The sequence below is a fragment of the Cyrtonyx montezumae genome, unplaced genomic scaffold, assembly GCF_038088225.1.
Source record: "Cyrtonyx montezumae isolate F1298 unplaced genomic scaffold, pur_monq_1.0 scaffold_13, whole genome shotgun sequence".
Lineage (NCBI taxonomy): Eukaryota > Metazoa > Chordata > Aves > Galliformes > Odontophoridae > Cyrtonyx > Cyrtonyx montezumae.
The window spans coordinates 10,525,804-10,545,980 of NW_027071859.1; the positions used below are offsets into that span (position 1 = coordinate 10,525,804).

General features: G+C 43.9%; 1 protein-coding gene across 2 annotated transcripts in view; it reads right to left on the reverse strand.

Moving 5' to 3' along the window:
* VSNL1 (visinin like 1) overlaps positions 1 to 17,422 on the reverse strand; it is a 74,925-nt gene extending 57,503 nt beyond the window's left edge. Inside the window, exon 1 of one of the 2 annotated variants that reach the window (XM_065730682.1) lies at positions 17,299 to 17,422. The gene's annotated coding sequence lies outside the window, so the exon portion shown is untranslated. Of the gene's footprint in view, positions 1 to 9,341; positions 9,362 to 17,298 lie in introns of those variants that run through there. The other variant, XM_065730683.1, reaches the window with a different exon arrangement.
* Positions 17,423 to 20,177: the final 2,755 nt, after the last annotated feature.

Below are 20,177 nucleotides of genomic sequence, written 5' to 3' on the forward strand. Positions count from 1 at the left end.
GAGCGTTTCTGTTAAAAAAGCAGACTGTGAAGTGAATTATGTGGCTTTTAATTATGGTGTGCAATGCCTAAACAGCCCAAGGCTGCCAGCTGAGAAATGCTGTGGTTCGCAGGTGCAAGATGCCAATGCAAGGAGGGAAACTGCTGCGTATCTCCTCAAGTACAGGCAAATGTGTGCGGTTTGTGTGCACATGTGTCCTTCTCTGACCACCTGAAACCACTCAGGGCTGCTCAGAGGAGGAAATGCTCCCTGGAGGACTTTTGGTGGCTGCAGAGAACATGCAGCTGCCTTCAGTGATGGAGCTGGAGAGTGAGATGCAGCACAGCGCCTTGGTCCCTAATTCTTCTCATCCCTAACAAAGAGAGTAGAGCAAACCTATGCTTGCCTCTTGTAAGTGGGGTAGCAGTGGTGTCTGCGACCCATCTCCTCACCCAGGTTTCTTGGCAGAGGCTTGACCTGATTGGTTCATTTCTCTTCCCAGAGCAAAAGTAGAAACAAATCTGACCCTTACTGCTGCTGGTCTGCCCCTGCAAAAGGATAAAATGTGGGGAAAAAAAAAAAAAAAAAAGAGATGGTGGGGTCAGAAATGTCATTTCCATTTGTACATTTTCTTAAAAAAAAAAAAAAAAAAAAAAAAAGGAACGATCAGTGTTATGAGGAACAATCAATTTTTTGTCTGTTCTCAAATCTAACAGGCATGGGAAAGCCCTGAGGAGATGCAATCCTCCGAACAGACTTCCCACCACCAAGGAAAGCCACTCAACACTACTCATTCTTTTCTGATGCCATACTTCCAACCTGTTCCAGTATCGCTGCTCCAAACTTGCTTAGAAACATTATTTTTCCTTAACTTGAAATGAACTAGGTTGATTTACGACTCCCAGAATCTGGCCAGGCTCCAGAAGGACATCAAACTGCCTGTCTGTACTGGTTTGTTGCCTCGAGAAACTGAATGAAAATGATTTCTATTATTAATGATGACAGTTAATAGCAAAAATCAGTTTCAGTTCTCAAAACTTTGACGTGATAAGGCACAACAGAAAACTGAGCAATCGTGCTATTAACACCAAACAATCTGAAATGATTGCAAAGGAATCCATAACACCTTCTCTAGCACAGCTTCCACAAATCATGCACAGAGTAGTACTGTGGCAGGGAACATGATTAATTACAGCTGTTTCTACCTGGGTGGTAGCCATTAAATGCTGGATATCTAATCTAAACTAGTCATCAAGGCTCCAGTGTACAATGGAAAGAAACAGGCACCCAACTCACCAAGAGGTAATTCATCCTATGCTGCGTGTATACAAGATAAATGGAATTAGTTGCTTTCTAGGGTTGCCTATTCTTGTTTGACCAGCAAGAAAGCTTACGTGATTACTAGAGATGATAAATCAGAACTGTCAGACAGCAAAGATGGCACAAAACAAAGTTCACCCTGGAGCTCAGACTCAGGTGACTCTCCTGTCTTTGGGACAACTGCAGAGCCCATAACCTAACTTTGCTTCAATCCTTGGGACCTTAGGCACTGTCTGGCTACTGAAGTCCAGTGAAAAGGCAGTGGATTTCTGCTAAAACTGTGAAGACAAAACAGCAACCTGATGTTACAGCAGCTCCTGTGCAGATTCCGACCAAGAAGTTTTCTGACAATATGGCCTACTATCCACTTGGCTCAAACAGATCATTTGAGGGCCCACATTTGCTAACAGAAATCCCACTGAGGCAAAGTTTAGTTCATCTCCAGTCCTTACCTAGAAGCCATAATCATACATTCCATTAGTTGATAACTTGCTTTCAGTCTAAAAATGGGAATATGCCAATTCCTTTAGTTTTAAAGCTATTTTTAATAATTTAAACATATTAGTGCCAGTGACTTGCCAACAGTTCCACGGGGAGTGGTTTAGTACCCACTGGTTAAGGTCATATATAGGGAAAAAAAAAACAACTTGTACCTGTAATAACTTTGTAGAGTACCTAGAAATGTGATTCCTTAAGAATGTACCAATAAAAGGCTATTTTAGAATACAGCATATATGTTATATGTAAAGAAGAAGAGTTATGTAAAAGAATACAGCACCTGAAGGTAGAAAGACATCCTACAAAGTCCTGCTTCTTCAAACACTACAGGTAGTTTTTTCCATTTTAAGAGAAATAAGTTATTAGGCATCTAAACACAATGCAAAACTGCCTGAGTTAAATGGAGTGCAGCAAACCCATTCATAACCAAGGGTCCCTGTTCAGGCACTATGTAACTCTCTTCATGCCTCACGATAGGTTTCTCTGGATACTCACTTTTCTGACACCTGAAAATAGAAATGATGTGCAATTGCCACTAACCTCAGCCTCAGTTAAAGTTCTTTGATTTACTTTCAACTGTGACATATGCTCACTTTGTCCTTGCTTTGCTCTCCAAAGCAGTTTATAAAACATGAAAAAAGGACCGCTTTGTATTGTATGGAAAATAACTGTGCTGTAAGGAGCAATACCAAGGCTGAAATGCCTAAAATTAGACCTGCAAAGTTTGCTTACATTGGCAGCAACATCTATGCATCCGCACTGTCCCAATCCCACATTCTACCTCTTCTGTTCTTGAGAAATACACTACTTTCTCAAAAACACTGAAGTTTAAAATTAGCAAACTGATTCAAGGACTCTCCTGGCCCTGGCAACTGCTTATTTTGATCACATTCACCTTTAGGCTTTAATACCAAACGAGCAGATCAGCTTATTCTCAAAAGTGGGAAGAAAGAAGCAGCATTTGCATAACAAAAAGCCGAATACCTCAGCAATGGTGCCTGCAACAATCCTGTCCTTTCCAAATTGTTTTTTTTTTCATTCCTCCTAAGAAACATCAGATGCAAATCTAGTAGTTAGGTTTTTATGCCTGAAAGCAAGCTAGTGAGAAGATGGAAAGTGGCTGGCACTGGGCAACATGAGACTAACAGGGACAATTTAGTCATAACAGCTCAGCATCTACATTTTACCCATTCTTTTCTCAGCTACACCTATTCAATTCCCACCGTATTCAAGAGGGTGAATAAATAAAAGCAAATCTATCCAAAAGGTCAAACTTCATGGATTTTCAATGAAGAAAGCCACACAAAGGCTCAAGAGAAACTGATGCTAGCTACTGCATTAAAGGTAACTCAAACTGTTGTTACCGTAGTGTTTATTTTGAGTGTCTCCTCGTGGAATTTCAGGATAAAATACAAGATTGGCAGCAAGCCTCAAGTGGGTACAGCCAGAGTCGTCCAATTCCAGCAGACTATTGAGCCGAGCTTCATGTCAGGATTCATTTCTCGAGTTTATGGCTATAGCTCTCTCTGAAGTGCAGCACTGTTAATATCTGCAGAACAATGATATAGAAACAGCAAAACCACCTCCACCACCTAGACAACTGCAGCGTGCACTGCTACAGCGCTTTTCAGGTAACCAAAATACCTGAGATTAAGTGACCAACAAATGCTACACCTAAGTTAGGATATTAACATGCAAATGTAGGTAAAGCAAAAGTTATTTATCCATCAAACAAGCTGATATAGATCTCCAGTGCATCACTAGCACTGCATTAAAGGCCTTCGGTAATGAATCAGGTGGGGACTTCCTCTCAGCAGAGAATTTACCCCAGCTTTACGCAGTGAACAAAGAGCCTAAGAGGTTTTTTTGAGCTAGTTAGACCCAGTGGAGGTCTAGACAAAGCTAGTCCTGAGCTGCATTCTGTGTTCCCCCCTAGAAAATCTGCCCATAAAAAGTAACGTTTTCAAAGAAAGATGAAGAGTAGCCTGAGCCTGAACTCTATACATAGGTTCATTAGGTTGGAATAGACCTACAAGATCATCTAGTCCAACCATCCTCCTATCACCATCCCTACCCACTATACCTCATCACACCTATCTTGTTACTATTTCCTAATATTTCCTATACCCTGGACAATGCACAGGCTGCCCTTCAAGCTCCACAGACTCAGCACTGAGCTCCAGGGGCCAAGCAGTGGTAATTCAGACAATGCTCAGCTTTTGAAAATGAATTCAGGTGCATTGCATCACTGAGACAGAAAGGAGGTATTAACCACCTAGCACCTCACCAATAGGTTGTTACAGCATGGGAACCCTGAGAAAGGTAAATACACCTTTCTCAGGCCCAGGAAGGTTTGTCTTTGTTCCAAGCGCAGGATGAGGTAATTTCTTCCTGGGACAGCCTTTCATTTGTGCCTGATTAAGCCAGGTAATTACCTCCTGGATTTTGTGGGCAGGAATGCTCTGTGTAGTCAGCCCATTTAAGAAGCCATGGTTTCACTCTCATGCTTTGCTTTCTGTTCTTCCATTCAGAGCTATCCTGGGCTCTCACTGCTTCCTAACAGCAGTCTTTCAAGTTTCTGTAGTTCTTCCAAATTCATCTAATGATGCAATCACTACAGACATGCCTATGACTGAATATTAATTCAGACTAAAATAGGTAGTGGATAAGAACTACAAAAGCTATTATGGAGAAATTTGAAGTAATAACACTCCTGTCCCTTTCTTGCTTTTTAGAAGGGCATTCTGTTAACGTAGCCATTTTTTTTCCAGTTTTCTGGACTAAGAGAATGTGTCCACCTTTTCTGAGCGTCTTTTCACAGAGAACATCAGAAGCAGGCAAGCTCCTATTTGTTATTCACTTCACTACAGAAAGCATATGAGGTTATTACCTGACACAAAACCAGAAGAAGCCATCTGATCAGCTCTGAGAAAAATGTAGACAGGTCAAAGAAGCACCACACTAGGGAGTGTATTTCAAAAATAACATTCCTTTTGAACCAGTGTTTCATCTGCTCACTGCAGATGAAAGGGCTGTTTGCCATTTTCCACCAGGCATATTCTGCTTTTCTGCTATTGAGGCTTGATTTTCTCTTGGTTGAGTGGAAAGGAGATTTGGGGAAAACCTTGCAGGAATGGCACAGCTCAGGGAGCTGCCCTGCTGGTTAGCAATGCCTGCTGCCCAGAGAAGCACTGACAGACATCGTCTCCTCTTGCTTATTCATTTCCCCCTGGGAACAAGCACAACTGCAGGGACTCATTAGGGTACATGCTGTTGAAATGCCTCAGGCAGAAAAATAAGCAAAAAATCAAGTGACTGAACCCCTTTAGCTCACCATGGGATGTAGGGCTGTTCCAGCCCAAGCAAAGCCCCACTGCAGTTACAACATGCCTTTAAAACCCTTATTTACGGCTCTCAAGTTCCAACGAATGGCCTGAAGACACAGACACATGAGAACTGGCAAGCTCTTTAGCTGAAGAGCAACCAGGCTGACCAGAGTCCTACCTCCAGAACAGGCAGCTGAACTGAAGTTTGTTGCAGAAGCTCCAGATCCTTGCTGTGCCAAAAAATTTGATAACAAATGCTTACTAAAGGCAGATTTTCATCTTTTGTCTTTTGCAATGTGTAGCTGGCTGACAGCACTTTAAAAACAACTCAATGGCATCTGATGGAGTTAAACTGGCTTCCAGCCAGCGTGATTTGGTACTCAAACAACTTCACTTTCAAATGTAGGAGTAACCATCACCAGCACAGCTGGCCAAAGAAACAATTTTTCAAATGAGAAGCAGGGAACGCACAACTTCTGGGCCATTCCTCATAAAGGATGTACCTTCCCTCTTCTTCAGCTGTAATATTTAGAAGAATGTATTTTTACCTGGTCTCAGTCTTGACAGTGTCACACCCATTCCCCTCAGAAATAAGCAAGCACACATAATGGCTGCCTCTGCCTACTCTTACTGTAGTGACAAATCTCAGGCACAGCCCACAGATTAGCAGAATGTAACTGGTTATGCAGGTTTATTGCACTGTACTGATAAATTTTCACGTCCCTATTTATCCACATCAAACTGATCTCTGGGTAACACTTCACATTTCAAAGGGGAAAAGCCACAAAGTCTGTCTAAAGCAGAACGCAGCTATAAATTATAGCAGAGCTCTCCCATTTTATAGTCCACCATAAAGCATTCAACTGAGGTCAGATGCTGTTTCTTTATAAAGCTAACTGTTCAAATCCATATGTGAAACTGACAAGGGACCTCCTTTTTTATCAGTTCTTTGACAAGCATCTGTGCATGAGCAATTTTCATACGTGGAGTGAAGTGCTGACATCTGCATTTTATTACTAAAAGAAATAAAAGATGAAAAAATATGTCAAGGACTATGGCTAAACTGAGAATTAAACATGATACAATAATTATGTATAAAGTGATGCAATTAATCCAGAGTAATTAAAACTCAAAGATAACAGAGACATATTTCCTCACTATCTAAGAGTCCAATCTCTGCTCTGTAATTCACCTTCTCACCAGTTCTAGCCCATATGGATCCTTATTCCTGTGTCACTGTCCAACAGATCTCAGCCACAGAAGCAGAGGAACCTGGGAGAAAATGGAATAACTTGATGTTTCCACTTCATACAAAGTTAAACTGGTAGTAGCCCAGTAACTTGAAATTAAGGTAAAAAAATAATTAAAACGTTTAGTCCACTGTTGCTTTTATTTTCATTCATGAACTATATAGAAGCAGCTCAGAAATGACTTGCTCCTGTAAAAATGCATAAAGGTAGCCGGTATTTCTGAACCATGCTGCTTAGTTTCATGTTGAGTACATCGGAGTGCCACGAGGAAAGATCGGCCTCAGGAACAGGTCACAGGCAGACAGCAGCTCTGTACTGGTGCCATTCATGTGTGAGCAGAGCTATGACTTCATAGGGACTTTCATCTGATATAGCCCAGTTCTGCTGCTAGAAAGAGTTATAACCTCCAAAGAAAACCTCTACCGTTTTTGGAAACAACTCTTTACCCAAAGTCTTGTGTACATCCAAGGATTTGTATGGCTGGGACAGACCAGTGTAAAAATGGGATTCTGCTGCCATCCAAATTTCTAAGTCTGCATCCTCATTCTTTTTAACCCCAAACCTGATAACCTCATCGACAGCTCTTGTATGACTCACCTTGCTGACAGATCCAGAAGCCAGACAACAATATGGGAACTACACTTGGGCTGTATGGGAAACTCCTCTGAGGAAGAGATTGTCCATTACTCACATAAAGGACAAAGCCTTGTAGCTTCAGAACAAAACTTACATGCCAGCATTTTTCAATACAACTTGTAACAACTAGAAATAGGGGTTTTGAGGTGGTTTTTTTTCCTACTTCTTTCAAATTAGTGAATTCCTTCCGTGAGAGAAATGGCACTGCTATCAAGCAGACAGGTAAAATGCAGCCTGACATTCACTGCAGGACTCCAGGGTCCTGGATCCCATCCTCTGCTCTGCCATCACTTTGGCAGAAGCTCTGGGCCAAGACTCGTTACTGCCTCCCGTTCCATCATTCAATATGATGTGAGTGAAATCATTTCAAATCCTATAAATTTGCCAATACCGTAGGTGTCTTATCCCGTCCAAAACTGACATCTGCAATAAAAAACTACATTGCACATAAAAACAAATGCAAAACAATGAGCAACTTGTCATTTAGATTCTTGAAAATCAGAGCCCCACACTAACAGCTTCTCACTGTGGAAAATCAAGATTTTAAAAAGCAGCAGTTTAATCATAAGACCAATGAATCATATGAGAGAACTTAGAAAGTCTTATGCGAACACTTACATTTTACTTTTCAGTCCTTCCCCATGCTAAGTTTCGTGTCCCAAACGCCTCTAAATGAACCAGTTTCACTACACCCGCACAGAACTCACTGCCAGGGGGAGCCTGCTCTGCCAGGGGGAGCTTCACTGGTCACGCTTAGGACTTGTCCTGCTGAATGCCATCTTGATTCCTCTTGTTCCTCAACAGCAACACCTAGCACCTCTCTCATGTATACAAATGAAGTTATCACAGTTCATCTCAGTAAGACATTCTCTAAGCTCCTGGATCAGTGGATGCTTTTCATCTAGAGCAGTTTTGATGTAGCCTGGCCATCATTGCCTGTGACAAAGCTGCTCAGAAAAAAGCAGAACGAATCAGCTGGATTTTCACCAAATTCAATTTTTCCCGGTAATTCAACAGTTTTTTTTCCTCACAACATCTACAAAATCACGAGACGCGTTCCAACTGTTGTAGCGTCACGTTTCAAATTAATCACCTCTTTTGAGAGAGGCTCTGCACGCCTCAGCCTTTCAGCTCCTCCTAGATGCTGACACCTCTACACTCTGCTATTTACAAATGAAATCCTATTCCCTTTCCTAAGTGTCTGTGCTCACTTCCCCCCCTCCTTACTGATTCATTTAAAACCTCATCTCCCTAGCACTGAAATCCTCACTGATGCCATCCTGCCTACATCTCTGGCATGATTCACAATCACACTTGCTCTTTTTCCCCAAATTTCATCTCCTTCAGGCTACCAGCTTGCTGAACACTTACACCTACATCTGCAGTCAACTCTGTGACTTCAAACCACTAATTTTCCTATGCATTTCAATCTAGCCACCTGCACAAGTGTTTTAGTGGCTCAGGACATCATTTCTTCTATCTGGAGATTAGCTGACACCACTGATATATTGCAGTTAATCTTCACTAACACACTCCTGTTGGCAATAGGACACTTCATTGAGAAGCAGCGGGTAACACGTGTACAGTGCTCCTGCACCCATTTTAATTTGGAGGGAAGAAGTGAAATGTTTGAAATGACCTGTCTTCTCTTCAGCCTAATCAGAAACATAAGACACCCACTACAACTCAAGTCACACTTAAACAGTTATTTTTCCTATATTTGAAGCAGATTAAGTTGTAGGATTTTTTTTTCAATTAATTCTAAATGGACTGTGTTTCACTAACAATGAAACAACAGCAAGAAAAAATGATAGGGCTGCCAGATACTGAAAACAAAATACTTTATTATGTTTACTGCAGATTTCTCATGCACCAATTCAGAACCTTGTTTCTCATTTATTTAAAATTACATATTACAACAAAACCCTACATTCAGTGAAGAGTCTTTGAAGGAGGTTCTACAGCAATGCATCACATAGCAGATAACTAGCAAAGTGCTGCCCAGCTTATCCTTGTCTAAAGCCAGCTCATTAGCAGCGTAGATGTTAAAGCATTAATTGATATATACATCTGATTATTGACAACACTAACTAGGATTTATATCCAAAGAATATGTTATGAAAGTTTAATAATAATTTAGCAGTCTCCTACATCACATCTTCCTACCCTGTAATTACACAACACAGAAAACAAAGCAAAACAAATAAAAGTATGTATATACAGGCTCTGATCCCATGTGGAGGATGTGACATCCCACTACACAGATTTATCAGGAGCGACACAGTGGACCTGGCACTAAGACACAGTTAGAGCATATTAGATTGAGACTCACTTGATAAAGCAGACAGGCACACAGCAGGAACACAGCTGCATTCAACATCTGCTCACACTGTACTGTGCCTTCTTACAGACTTCTCTTTGCAAATACCGGTCTAGAGATACCTGGATGCAAACCCAGTTGCACATAACATCTTCTAGGGTCTGTCTGCATTGCAGTCCTGCTGGCTTTGGCACTGGGAACATCCCCATCAGGGCAAAGCAGAGGGCAGTGTAGGCTGCAAAACCCCTACAAGGGCATGCTGAAGACCCGAGCACTAAGCCATGCTAAGCACTGAACTGCTGTGTCCGGCTTGCTGCAGGTACATCTAATACTGCCTGCAGTGTGTCAGCACAGCTCATTCACAACCTAGCGGCTGCAGACTGAATGCACCTTAATAAGCCCTGCAGGAGACGATCTCAGTCACTGCTATCACTCATGGATTGGTTCAGTTGCTCTGTGAAGCCCCTGAATACGCATCTTATCTTTCTGCACGGAGTGCAGTTACTACATCTCCTATATTTTGTTAAAATTTAATATAAATATTTAACATTACAGCACTGTAAATACAGACACACAATTCCTAGAACAGGGACAGATCATATTTTACAAAGCTCACAGTTGAAAACAAACAAAAAAAAAACATGATTCAAATGCCCAAAATGGAGGAAGCATGCATAGTAATGAAGCGTGCAGTGCCAGTCTGCAAAAAGGACTGGGAGCCTCTCAGCTTGTAGGGACTGATGGAGCACAATTACTGCAGAGAGGAAGCAGAGACAGAGAGGAAAAAAGGGGATCAGGGAAAGCTGAAGGATGAGATAAGACAGACTTAGCACCTGCTGACACCTCAGGGTTACACTCTCATACCAGAGAGGGAAGCCTGGATGAGTTATATTCACCTTTTAACCACGCAGAAAGTAATAACACTTAAAAGATCTGTGGTCCAGCAGCACCTGTCTGTGGTAGGCACTGGAGAAAAATAAAAATAATAATAACCCCTTCCAATCCTCCTATTTCCCCAGGTAAGAATTAAATTAAACAATGTCAGGGAACTGGATAGCTAAGCACTTGCCTAATGTGTACCACAGCAAGAGACAGTAAATGTTGCTTTTAATTAAAAATGATAAAAGCTACCTTGTGACCCGCTTACCATACCTGAGGAGGGACATGGAGCCTTGGCAGATACCTCTCTTAAACACTGTGGCATTTCAGTCACACAGTTGTCATCAGAAGTTCACTGACAGGAGAAGGCAGGCATATCTTATCTACTTGTACAGGAAAAACAGTTTGTGACTCCCTGACCCTCTTCCGCTACGGGTGCATAAATTGGAGTTTCAACAAGGTAAAACATGATCGTCTGATTTCAAATCCAAAAGTATGCTAACCTTTTGTATGTTCTCATGCCTGCTGGAGCTCACTGCTGAGCACCCTTTGCCCTTAGAAGGTGAGCAATGTGATTAGATACACAACTACTTATCTGTCAGACAGATGCAAAAAACCAAAGTGAAAAATACAAGTCAAAATTAGTTAAGAGTTCATTTGAAGATACAGTTCTGTTGTACAAACCAGTTGGATTTGCAGAGACCATCAGTATGGTCAAACAAAAATTCTACTGCATTTTCAAACTGAAATCTTTATCCACTTCAAGACAGGTATTCCAGGCTGTCTGATATCCTGAATGTTGGACCTCGTTTGTATCATTAGAAAAATAAAGTACATTTAAAATGAAAAATGATGGCCTAAGAAAGTACAGTATATGTTGTTGTAAAGAAAGGCTGTCAACTATGGTGACGTCAGTTGGATACATGCTGAACATTAGCAATACTGACACAAATAATTTCTTGCAGCATTATCCATTACATAAGCAGATTTTATTTACTGTGCCAAAGCTTCATAAAAATGTTTATTTTTATTAACGTCTTTAAAATAACAATGTTTTATGTATGCCAAATTCTATTAAAAAGCAAGAACATTTTAATTCAAACTGCTAATATCCACAATTTCATCCTCTGAGAGTCCTCAGTTACTTTATATTTCTAAATATGGCCGATAAGAGTACGCAGAAATATGCCGTATTCTACCAGCTTTTATAAACAAGATGTTCTAATTTTAGATGACTCCATTCTGAATAAAGTTTAATTAAATACACAGATATTCTGAAATGCAGTCTGCAAAAAGGATTTTATTCAGCTCTCCTCAATGCCATTTAATTCCATTTCATAGCGAATGATTTAATATCTACTTTTGAGTAAAAACGTCTTCTCCTAAGTGGAACACTCATCTTTTATTTAAAATGAAGAAAAAAAAAATACAACAACAACAAAAACCCAACCCACAAACACAAACGTTTCCAGTAACACACTGCCTTTGCAGAATTATTTTTAGATGCTAAAATCAAGTCACAGATCCTTTACAGACACCTGGCTCAAGAGATGACCTATTTAAGTGATACCCTTTCAAATGCTTCAGGGAGGTATTGGCTCAAGAACCAGTAATGAAGTCCAGAAGCAAGATGCAAGGTGTACGATTTTAACACCAAGGGTCATTAACTGTTAGAAAATCTCAAGGGGAACCGTGGTAATTTTTCATGACCTATGGTCTTTAAATCAAAGACTGATTTATTTGTTCCCCCGCCCCCAAAAAAAATGTGGATCATGACACTGTTGCCCAAAGAAGGGCAACAAGGCTGTGAAAGGCTTGGAAAATATGCCCTACGAGGAGAGACTGAAGGAACCGGGTCTGTTTAGTCTGGGGAAAAAAAGGCTGAGGAGTGACCTCATTGCTCTTCCAGTATCTGAAAGGTGCCTACAGCGAGAGCAGGGTTGGGCTCTTCTCACTGGGGACAGTGACAGGACGAGGGAAAATGGCCTCAAGTTGCACCAGGGGAAGTTAGATTGGATATCAAGAAACATCTTTTCATAGAAAGAGTTGTGAAGCACTGGAAAAGCTCCACAGGGAGGTGGTTGAGTCACTATCCCTGGATGTGTTTAAAAACCATCTGGATGTGGTGCTCAGGGACATGATGCAGCAGAGGGTTGTTCGAGGTAGGGTACTATGGTTGGGTTGTGGTTGGACTCGATGATTTTTGAGGTCTTTTCCAGCCTGAGTGATTCTATGATGGTACGATTCTATGCCCAGGAGATTAGACATGGGTAACAGTGAGTCAGTGTTAGGGGGCTGTGCTGGATGCTTGGTTAAAATTTTCATTACTCCTTGTAAATAGTCACGGGCCTGAAACCTTCCCTCTCTCTGAGCTTCAAATTTAGCTACAAGTTAAAATAATTAAAGCAATTTTCATCAAATGGTTGAGAGCCTTATATTTATCAGTCTAAAAGCTCTGTAAATTACCGTCACAGCTTGTTTTCTTCCTGAGTATACATTTTTACTTGTGAAGTGCTGAGAATATAGTCTTCATCAAAGACTGAACAATCAAGGTAATCCCACTGACTGGTGTTACACTGTTTGATTCAACTCATGTGGAGCTAAACAAAATTCCACTATTAAAAAAAAATAAGACCTAAAAAAGCACTAATATGCCATTTGTGTTGTCAGCACAGATCTCAGTTTGTAGGTGTTTCCATAAACTCTGGGAAGGTCTGCCTGCAGACATTAGGTACACACATTCTTTCTCGTATTTGGTAGACGACATGGCAGAGGTGCACAGAACGGATGACACTGTTCTGAAATCATCATCTTTAAAGGTAAATCAGGTGTAAGTCAAAAGTGATTAAAGTAATTTCCATTTAAAAGTTTAGTGTCTCACATTTTAGTGTCTAAAAGCTATAAATACTATTACAGCTTGGCTTTGTGTATTTTGCCCCCATTCTATAGTTGTGTAATACTGACCACAGATACTCCGCATCAGACTGCTCTGCGATGATGAAGTTCTTTTAAAAGTCTTTATTTTCCTAGTAGGAAAATATTTTTTATAATTAAAGATCCACTTGATTACATCAACTTATCACCTCTCATGACTTCTAAAATCATGGACTGTTGATAAACTCAAGAACATAACAAATTCTGACTCTGACAAAATACTGTGATCATGGAAACGATAATATGATCCCTTAAATTTGCATATTTATACACTTGAAAACATGACTTAGAGCAGAGCAGAGATCCTACAAGTAACATCCACGTAACTTTAAAACACAAAAAATACATCTTCTTTACAACTTAACAACTTAAAAAGCCACATGGATTTGAAGCTCTACCTGGATATTATGTATTTCACAACAAATATCCTTTCTATCATATTTCATAATCTTTGAAAAGGATTATGGCTATCACCCGTAAAGCATTAGTATAAAATTGAAAGGTTGAAATGTTTTGGTGAATAAAGATGAGAGCAGGAGCTAAAGGGAGAAAGCACCTCAGTGTGATGGAGCTCAGCTGGATCCCAGCATCCTGCAGCACTGCACATGCTCACAGCCTTCCCTGCTCCTGTGGACTCTCGTAGCAGGCACTGCTCAGAGCAATGCCACGTACAGAAGCCAGAGAGTAAGTCACAATTCTTCCCAAGGGTTAAGGGAAATAAGCAGAGAAGAACAGAACTGGTTAAGAAAAGGGATCTAAAGATGCAAGCAAGGCACACAAAGGTTGGAGAAGAAACAAAATTACACTCCAAAGGAAGAAAGAATAAAAAGGTGAAAGGTGCATGGGACAGCAAGAGACATGCAGATAGCAGTAATGGGGACCCACAAGAGAAAAAAGAACAGATTAAACTGTCTGGCTCATTACGATGAAGTCTGAATCAAAATTAGGCATGAGGAACAACGCAGGGAGACCACACAGCTGTTCTCCACAAGTGAAAGATAAAGCTAGAAGGGCACAACCCATAGGCAATCAGAACTGCTCTGAAACAAGCTTCCTTTTGGACCACTGTTAAAAAACAAAGGATACTATCCACAATAAGAAAACAACATGCATTAACAAAGGGATGGAGACCAGTTCTGAAAACATTCTATATCACCAGTAAGAAGAATATTTTGTCATGGCGTCACGTCTCAGCAGTACGTATTTTAAAATCAAATGTACCTATCACATTTTAAACCTTCTGACTGTAATTCCAGCCAGTGTATGCTGAGGTTTAATTCACACTTAGAAGAGCCAGTATTATTTGCCCCAGACACAAAGCTCTGGAAATCCAAGGGAATCCCTACAATTTGTGCAACTGAACCCCTAAAAGGAGTGTGATGCTCCCATACAACACACAAAAAAATGCAGGAATGCACGGTGCAGCCAGACATAAAATTAGAATCCCCAAACAGAAAAACAAAACCAGAACAAACAGCTTGACAAGTGAACAATTTTGGAAGCTCTGTAGCAAAGCTCACTACATTGGTGCGCCTGTTTAAAAGAATCTGCATTCTTAGACCTAAACCACTCCAACAGACTGAAAAGAGAAGGAATGGTGATACAGGAGCATGGTATGGAGAGGAGCTGGAAGGCAGAGAGCCCGGCACAACCGCAGCCCCACTGCTGGCAGCGGGATGTCACACCTCCTACACCATGTGGTTCCTTTTCCCAGCAGCACCAAAGCTGGCTCTGATGCACCACTGCCAACCTATGCAGCCAGCAAAATTCCTGCCAGCACATCCTGCCCTGTCCTACCCCAGTTCACTCAGCCTCAGCCTTACCCTTCTGTCTGGACTACAGTTCTTCTCCTGGTTGGTGCCACGGCGTGCTATCAGCTGCGATTCTTCTCGTGTACCAGGGAAATGCGACAGCTCTGGCATTTGCTCTGCAGTTGTGAGGTTACATAAAGCTGTGCCCGCCTCAGACAGGTGCTGCTCAACACTACTGCTGATGCGATGTCAGCTCAGTGTTCCAGAACACCAGAACTTCTAAAAATTCATGAAAATCCAGTGGTGTGATTTTATATACAAGGTGTTCATGTGGGGCACGAAAACACCAGTCTGATTAAACGCTGCACTTCTATGCCACAGAAGTTTGGGACTCAATTCCCTTTTTGAGTCCAACAGGATAAGGATTCAGTCCTTAATTAAAAGGCAGGAATAACACGTAATGAAGATTAAGAATGTTTCCTTATTTTTCCTTCACAGCAACATTAGCCCAGACTGCTTCGTGCTTTGTTTGAAAGGAGAAGCAAAATGTAATTAAAGTTTTAATTAAAATTGATCGCAGTCCACAAAACTGAAATGGATAGTGCCGTGCTAACCCCGTACTGGAAAACTTTTCAAGTAAATGGATGCTGTTAAACGAGCTATGTTCTTTAACCAAAAAAGAGCATTCCGTCAGGAATAAGAGTAGTAGTGAAAACTAATGAATCTGAAGATGTGCCACAGAAACAAACAGTGTATTCTGAAAGAGGCAGTGTGTATACATCTCACGGAGTCTGAGCTTCCTCACGTTCTTATTCTCCTCTGCATGTGATGATTCTGTTCCCCATCACATCCAGCTTAATAAATGCGTGTGTCTTTCTCCTCTTCGTAAGAGGCGGTGCGATCTCCGTGAGCCCAACTTTCTAATGAAGGAAGAGAATGCCTATCTACAGAAACACTCACCCGAAAATATCACTAAAAATATTTTGCTGGCGAAATGGTTGGGAAAAGCAGCTGCATCTGTTATGCACATCTGCCACGTTAACATCTTCAGTGCGGAATTTACTCATGTATTTGCACTCGGCTAATTGGCTCGTGAGTAATCATGCTTCAGTCGTGATGAAAAGGGCAGGTTTGCGAAATGCCCTTTCTTTGAAAGGTGGGAAGCCCAGCGCTGCGGGCAGCGGTGCTCCGGTACCCGCCGGTACCTGTATACCCACCGGTACCTGCTACACCTACCGGTACCCGGACTCGGGCTCGTTCTCCCTGCCCTAGAAAGGCACAGAGGGCCGTCCCAGCAAAGCCTTCACGGGACTCCTCCTGGGGGGGGCTGCAGTTGCATAAGATCGCGCTGCCCTCCCGTAGAAATACCCATCCCCACGGTGAGGAGGGGTTCACCGCGCCGCGCTCAGGATGGGGGAAAAGGAGGAGAGAGCCTGGGAAAAGGGAGAAAAGGGAGAAGGGGACACTCCGGCCGAGGGTGGGGAGGTGGGGTGGGTATACCCAACACGGAGGGGGCTGCGGGGGGCCGGGGACACCCCCTGCGCAAAGCGGCGCGGAAGGCTAGGGGGAGCCCCGCACAGAGGGGGGCACGGCAGTGTTGCAGAGGGCAGCGGGAGGGAAAGTGGCGCTCGGGGGGAACACGGGGGCTTCCAGCCGCCGCCACCGGAGAGCCCGCACCGCACCGCACCGCTCGGCGCACCATCCCATCCCGTGGCCACAGCCCCGTCCGCTCCGCAGCTCCGTGCTCAGCCCGCGCCCCGCCGCCGCTGTCCCCGGCTCCGCTCCCCCACCGCCCGCTCTCGCCCCGCAGAGCCCCGCGTTGGGCTGCGCGCCCCGCACCCCCGTCACCGCCCTCCGAAGCCGCTCACTCCGTGCCTCAGCCCGGGCTCCTTTGTTGTGGGCTCGGGATATGGAAGCCTCTCTCCCCGCGCCTCCTCCTTCCTCGCCTTCCTCCTCCTCGCGCTTTCGGGTGAGAAATGCCCGGCACCGCGGAGCACCGCCGTCCCCACCCACCTCCGTCCCCAGCAGCCGAGCGCGCACAGGAGCAATCGAAACGATAACAGAGCTCAGACGTGCGGTGCGAGCACGGCGATGGCGAGGGTCGGTTGCGCTCCCTCCTCGCGGTGACCTTGCGGGCTGCTCCGCTCCTTCAGCGTGGGCTTTTTTTTATACTGTTCGTTTCTTTTTCACTGGGAACTGAAGGAGCGCTCCGCTCGCTCGGAACGCACTTCAGAGCGCCGATCGCTCGGGTACCCCCACGCTCAGCGCAGCTCGGGGCAGAGCGCCGCGAACGCGATCCCCCGCATCGCCGCCGTCCCGCAGCCCGCTCCCTCGCCGCCTCTCCGCGCTGCGTCCCGCGTCCCGCCCGCACCGCTGCCCGGCCCGCGGCCCCCGGACGCACTTACAGACGGCGCTGGGAGCGGTCGGCGGTGCGGAGGAGGGCGCTGGGGCCGCGGGGTCCCGCCGGGGTGCTGGGGCCGGAGGGACGGCGCCTCGCTGCGCGCCCGCCCGCACCGCTCGCGCCGCAGCTCAGTGCGCGCCCCCGCTCCCGCCCGCCCGCCCCGCACTGCAGACCGCCGCCGCCCCGCGCCGGCCCCGCGCACGCGCCGCCCGCGAGCATGCGCGCGGCCGCCGCGGGCGGGAGGGAAAGGGGGAGCGCGCGGGAGGCGCGGCCCCGCGGTGCGTTGCGGGATGCGATGGGGTGAGGGGTATCTCGGGTACCCGCAGCGTTACGAGCACCTGCTGCCTCACAGACCAACGCGTGTGCACGTGGGCCGGAGTGAAATGGTCCCTGAAGAGCCTCCAGCGCGGTGGCCCGCAGCCTTCAGGTTGTTCCCGGTGCCATCCGGAGCGATTGCGCGCGTGTGTCGTGCCACGCGTGGCAGCCGTCCCCTCGTGGCTGAAGCCCCTCTACCCGCACACGCGTGTGAGCGGAGCTGCTGCGCCCGGAGCCGATCGCAGCCCTCGTGCAGCAGCCTGGCGTTCCAGGCTGCGCTCTCAGCGATGGCTCTTTTCCACAAGCCTCTTAAAATAGCATTGAACTTCATGTTAGATGTTTAGGCTGGCGTAATGTTGTTCAGCCCTTTGATATAAAACCCAACCGATCCTGCCCTGGGTATGCAACCCAACTGATGTTCGGTGTAAGACCCAGCTCATCTAGTGTTTCCCTCGATATCGCTGCTGCTGTAGTACAGCATATAACTAATTGCTAGGCCCTCTCTGTTTCAAAGCTATACATAAATATTTACTTTTACGCATGGTGAGTTCTGCTACCGACTGTTTACAGTGCGTAAATTAAGTGTATTTAGCGTGCCCTAAGAGTAATGGTAGAGGAAGCAGATGTATACAGCAAGGAGATGAAATGAGGGCAAAATAATGACATCTATATATTAAGAAAAGGAGCAAATCGTACTCAGTTTTATTTTGGTACTCTTTAGTTCAGAAAAAAAACAACCCACAACCAATGAATATGCACGATGCATGGTAGATGGTAACAAGATTTGGCTTACTGTTGAAATGCTCCAAGTATTCAATTACAGCACAAAGTGATGTGTTAGGCTTTGTACAATGCACAGGAAGATGGAGTATTTTCACTTTGCTAATAAAGATAGCAGAATTTCTAAGTTGTTCTTCTGTGATAAGGAGAAATCACTAATTTTGCGCTCAGGTTTAGCTGCTGTGCAGGGAGACAGTGACAGGCTCCCCTGGGCAATGGTTTTGGCACTGAGCTTGCAAGAGTTCAAGGAGTGTCTGGATAATGCTCTCACACATAAGGTCCAATTTCCGAGTGCTCCTGTGTGGATCCAGGAGTTGGACTCGATCCTTATGTGTCCCTTCCAACTTGAGGCATTCTGTGACTTGAAGTTTGTATATGATTTTTCTTTTCCCACAGCATTTCTCTTCCTCAGTTCCTCTTTTGATTTTCTGCATGGGCAAAAATGCAGCCTGAAAATGCTAAAAATGGAGGTTGCTTCCAAGCGTACCGTTAGGAAGTGATGCACCTCAGCGAGCGTCTGAAATTCCTGGTTTATTTGATCTTGATTAATTTAAATTGTTTTGTGTCATCTCCATATTTACTACCTCATTGCTTGCCCTGCCTGCCAGATCATTAATAATCATCTTCAGCGTAATGAAAGATAGAGTGCTGTGGCATCTGCTTGCTGTGTTTTAACCACGTATTTCCTGTGTCTCCTTGCACTCTTTCTAAGTTTGCCTCTTGCCATCACAGTACCATCTCGCTTGTTGACCTGTTCTGATTGCGCCCATATTGCAGTGACCGTGTGACTTCAGTGCATCTTGTCACAAATCTGGTGGCAGCAGTGTGGCTGTGTGAGCATAGAGCTCTCAGTTGGCTGCACGACTGGGTGTTTCCTTCATGTCTTAGGTGATCTTGCTGCTTTTTTGTTCTCCCACAGCTACCAAGGCGGGAATATCTCAGCTAGTTGAAAGCTAGCTTGGGATTGTCTGCTGCGTGACTGTCACCTACTGATGACACATGCCTGTCAGTATTGTTGAGGAGCATGCATTTCGAGGAGGTGCTGAGCATTTGCTTCCCCCCAAAGAGAGAAGCGTAGGTTTTATTTTTAAACACTGGAGATAGTGCACCTTTAAATAGGACTTTTCACATGTGGCTTTTTCTTTTTTTTTCAGGACATTTGGTGGAAGAAATTCCACCTACTATAAAAAAAGTGCCATTTGAGCAGGTGATATGTAGTGAGCTTTCATGTGTGACTTTCCTCACCTACGTTTTGATAATTCTTCATAAATTCAGGTTACTTATGTTTTCAAGTGCATTTTGAAGCATGGTGTTTAGGTAAACTTGTAAGCTATTCATCGTTCTGGAAAACTTTAGTTTGTGTTCTTGTGTACTGCATCACAGTACCGATGCAGCATGCAAGCCATTTTGAAAATTCAATATAAATATGAACTCCTTGTAGTACTGCTCAGTCTAAAATATCCATGAAAAATGCTTCGTTTTGCCCTAAGTCAACAATTCAATCAATGTTGCCTAATTAGCCATGCACAGGGTTACCATTAAAAAGGAAATAATGCTACGATGAGCATTTGCACTCTCACGATATGTCGTGTGCTGTGCTGTCTTACATCTGCAGTTACTGGAGGCTTTTGTTAGCTGGGTGTGACATTCTACTAGTTCAGACCACTGCCATTTTCAGCCACTTCACATTCATTTTTAATCTATGTAAATGATAATATTGTATGTTAGTCTGCAGAGAATTAGATCGTCTTGCTTGTTTATCATATAGATAATTGTAGGATTTTTCAT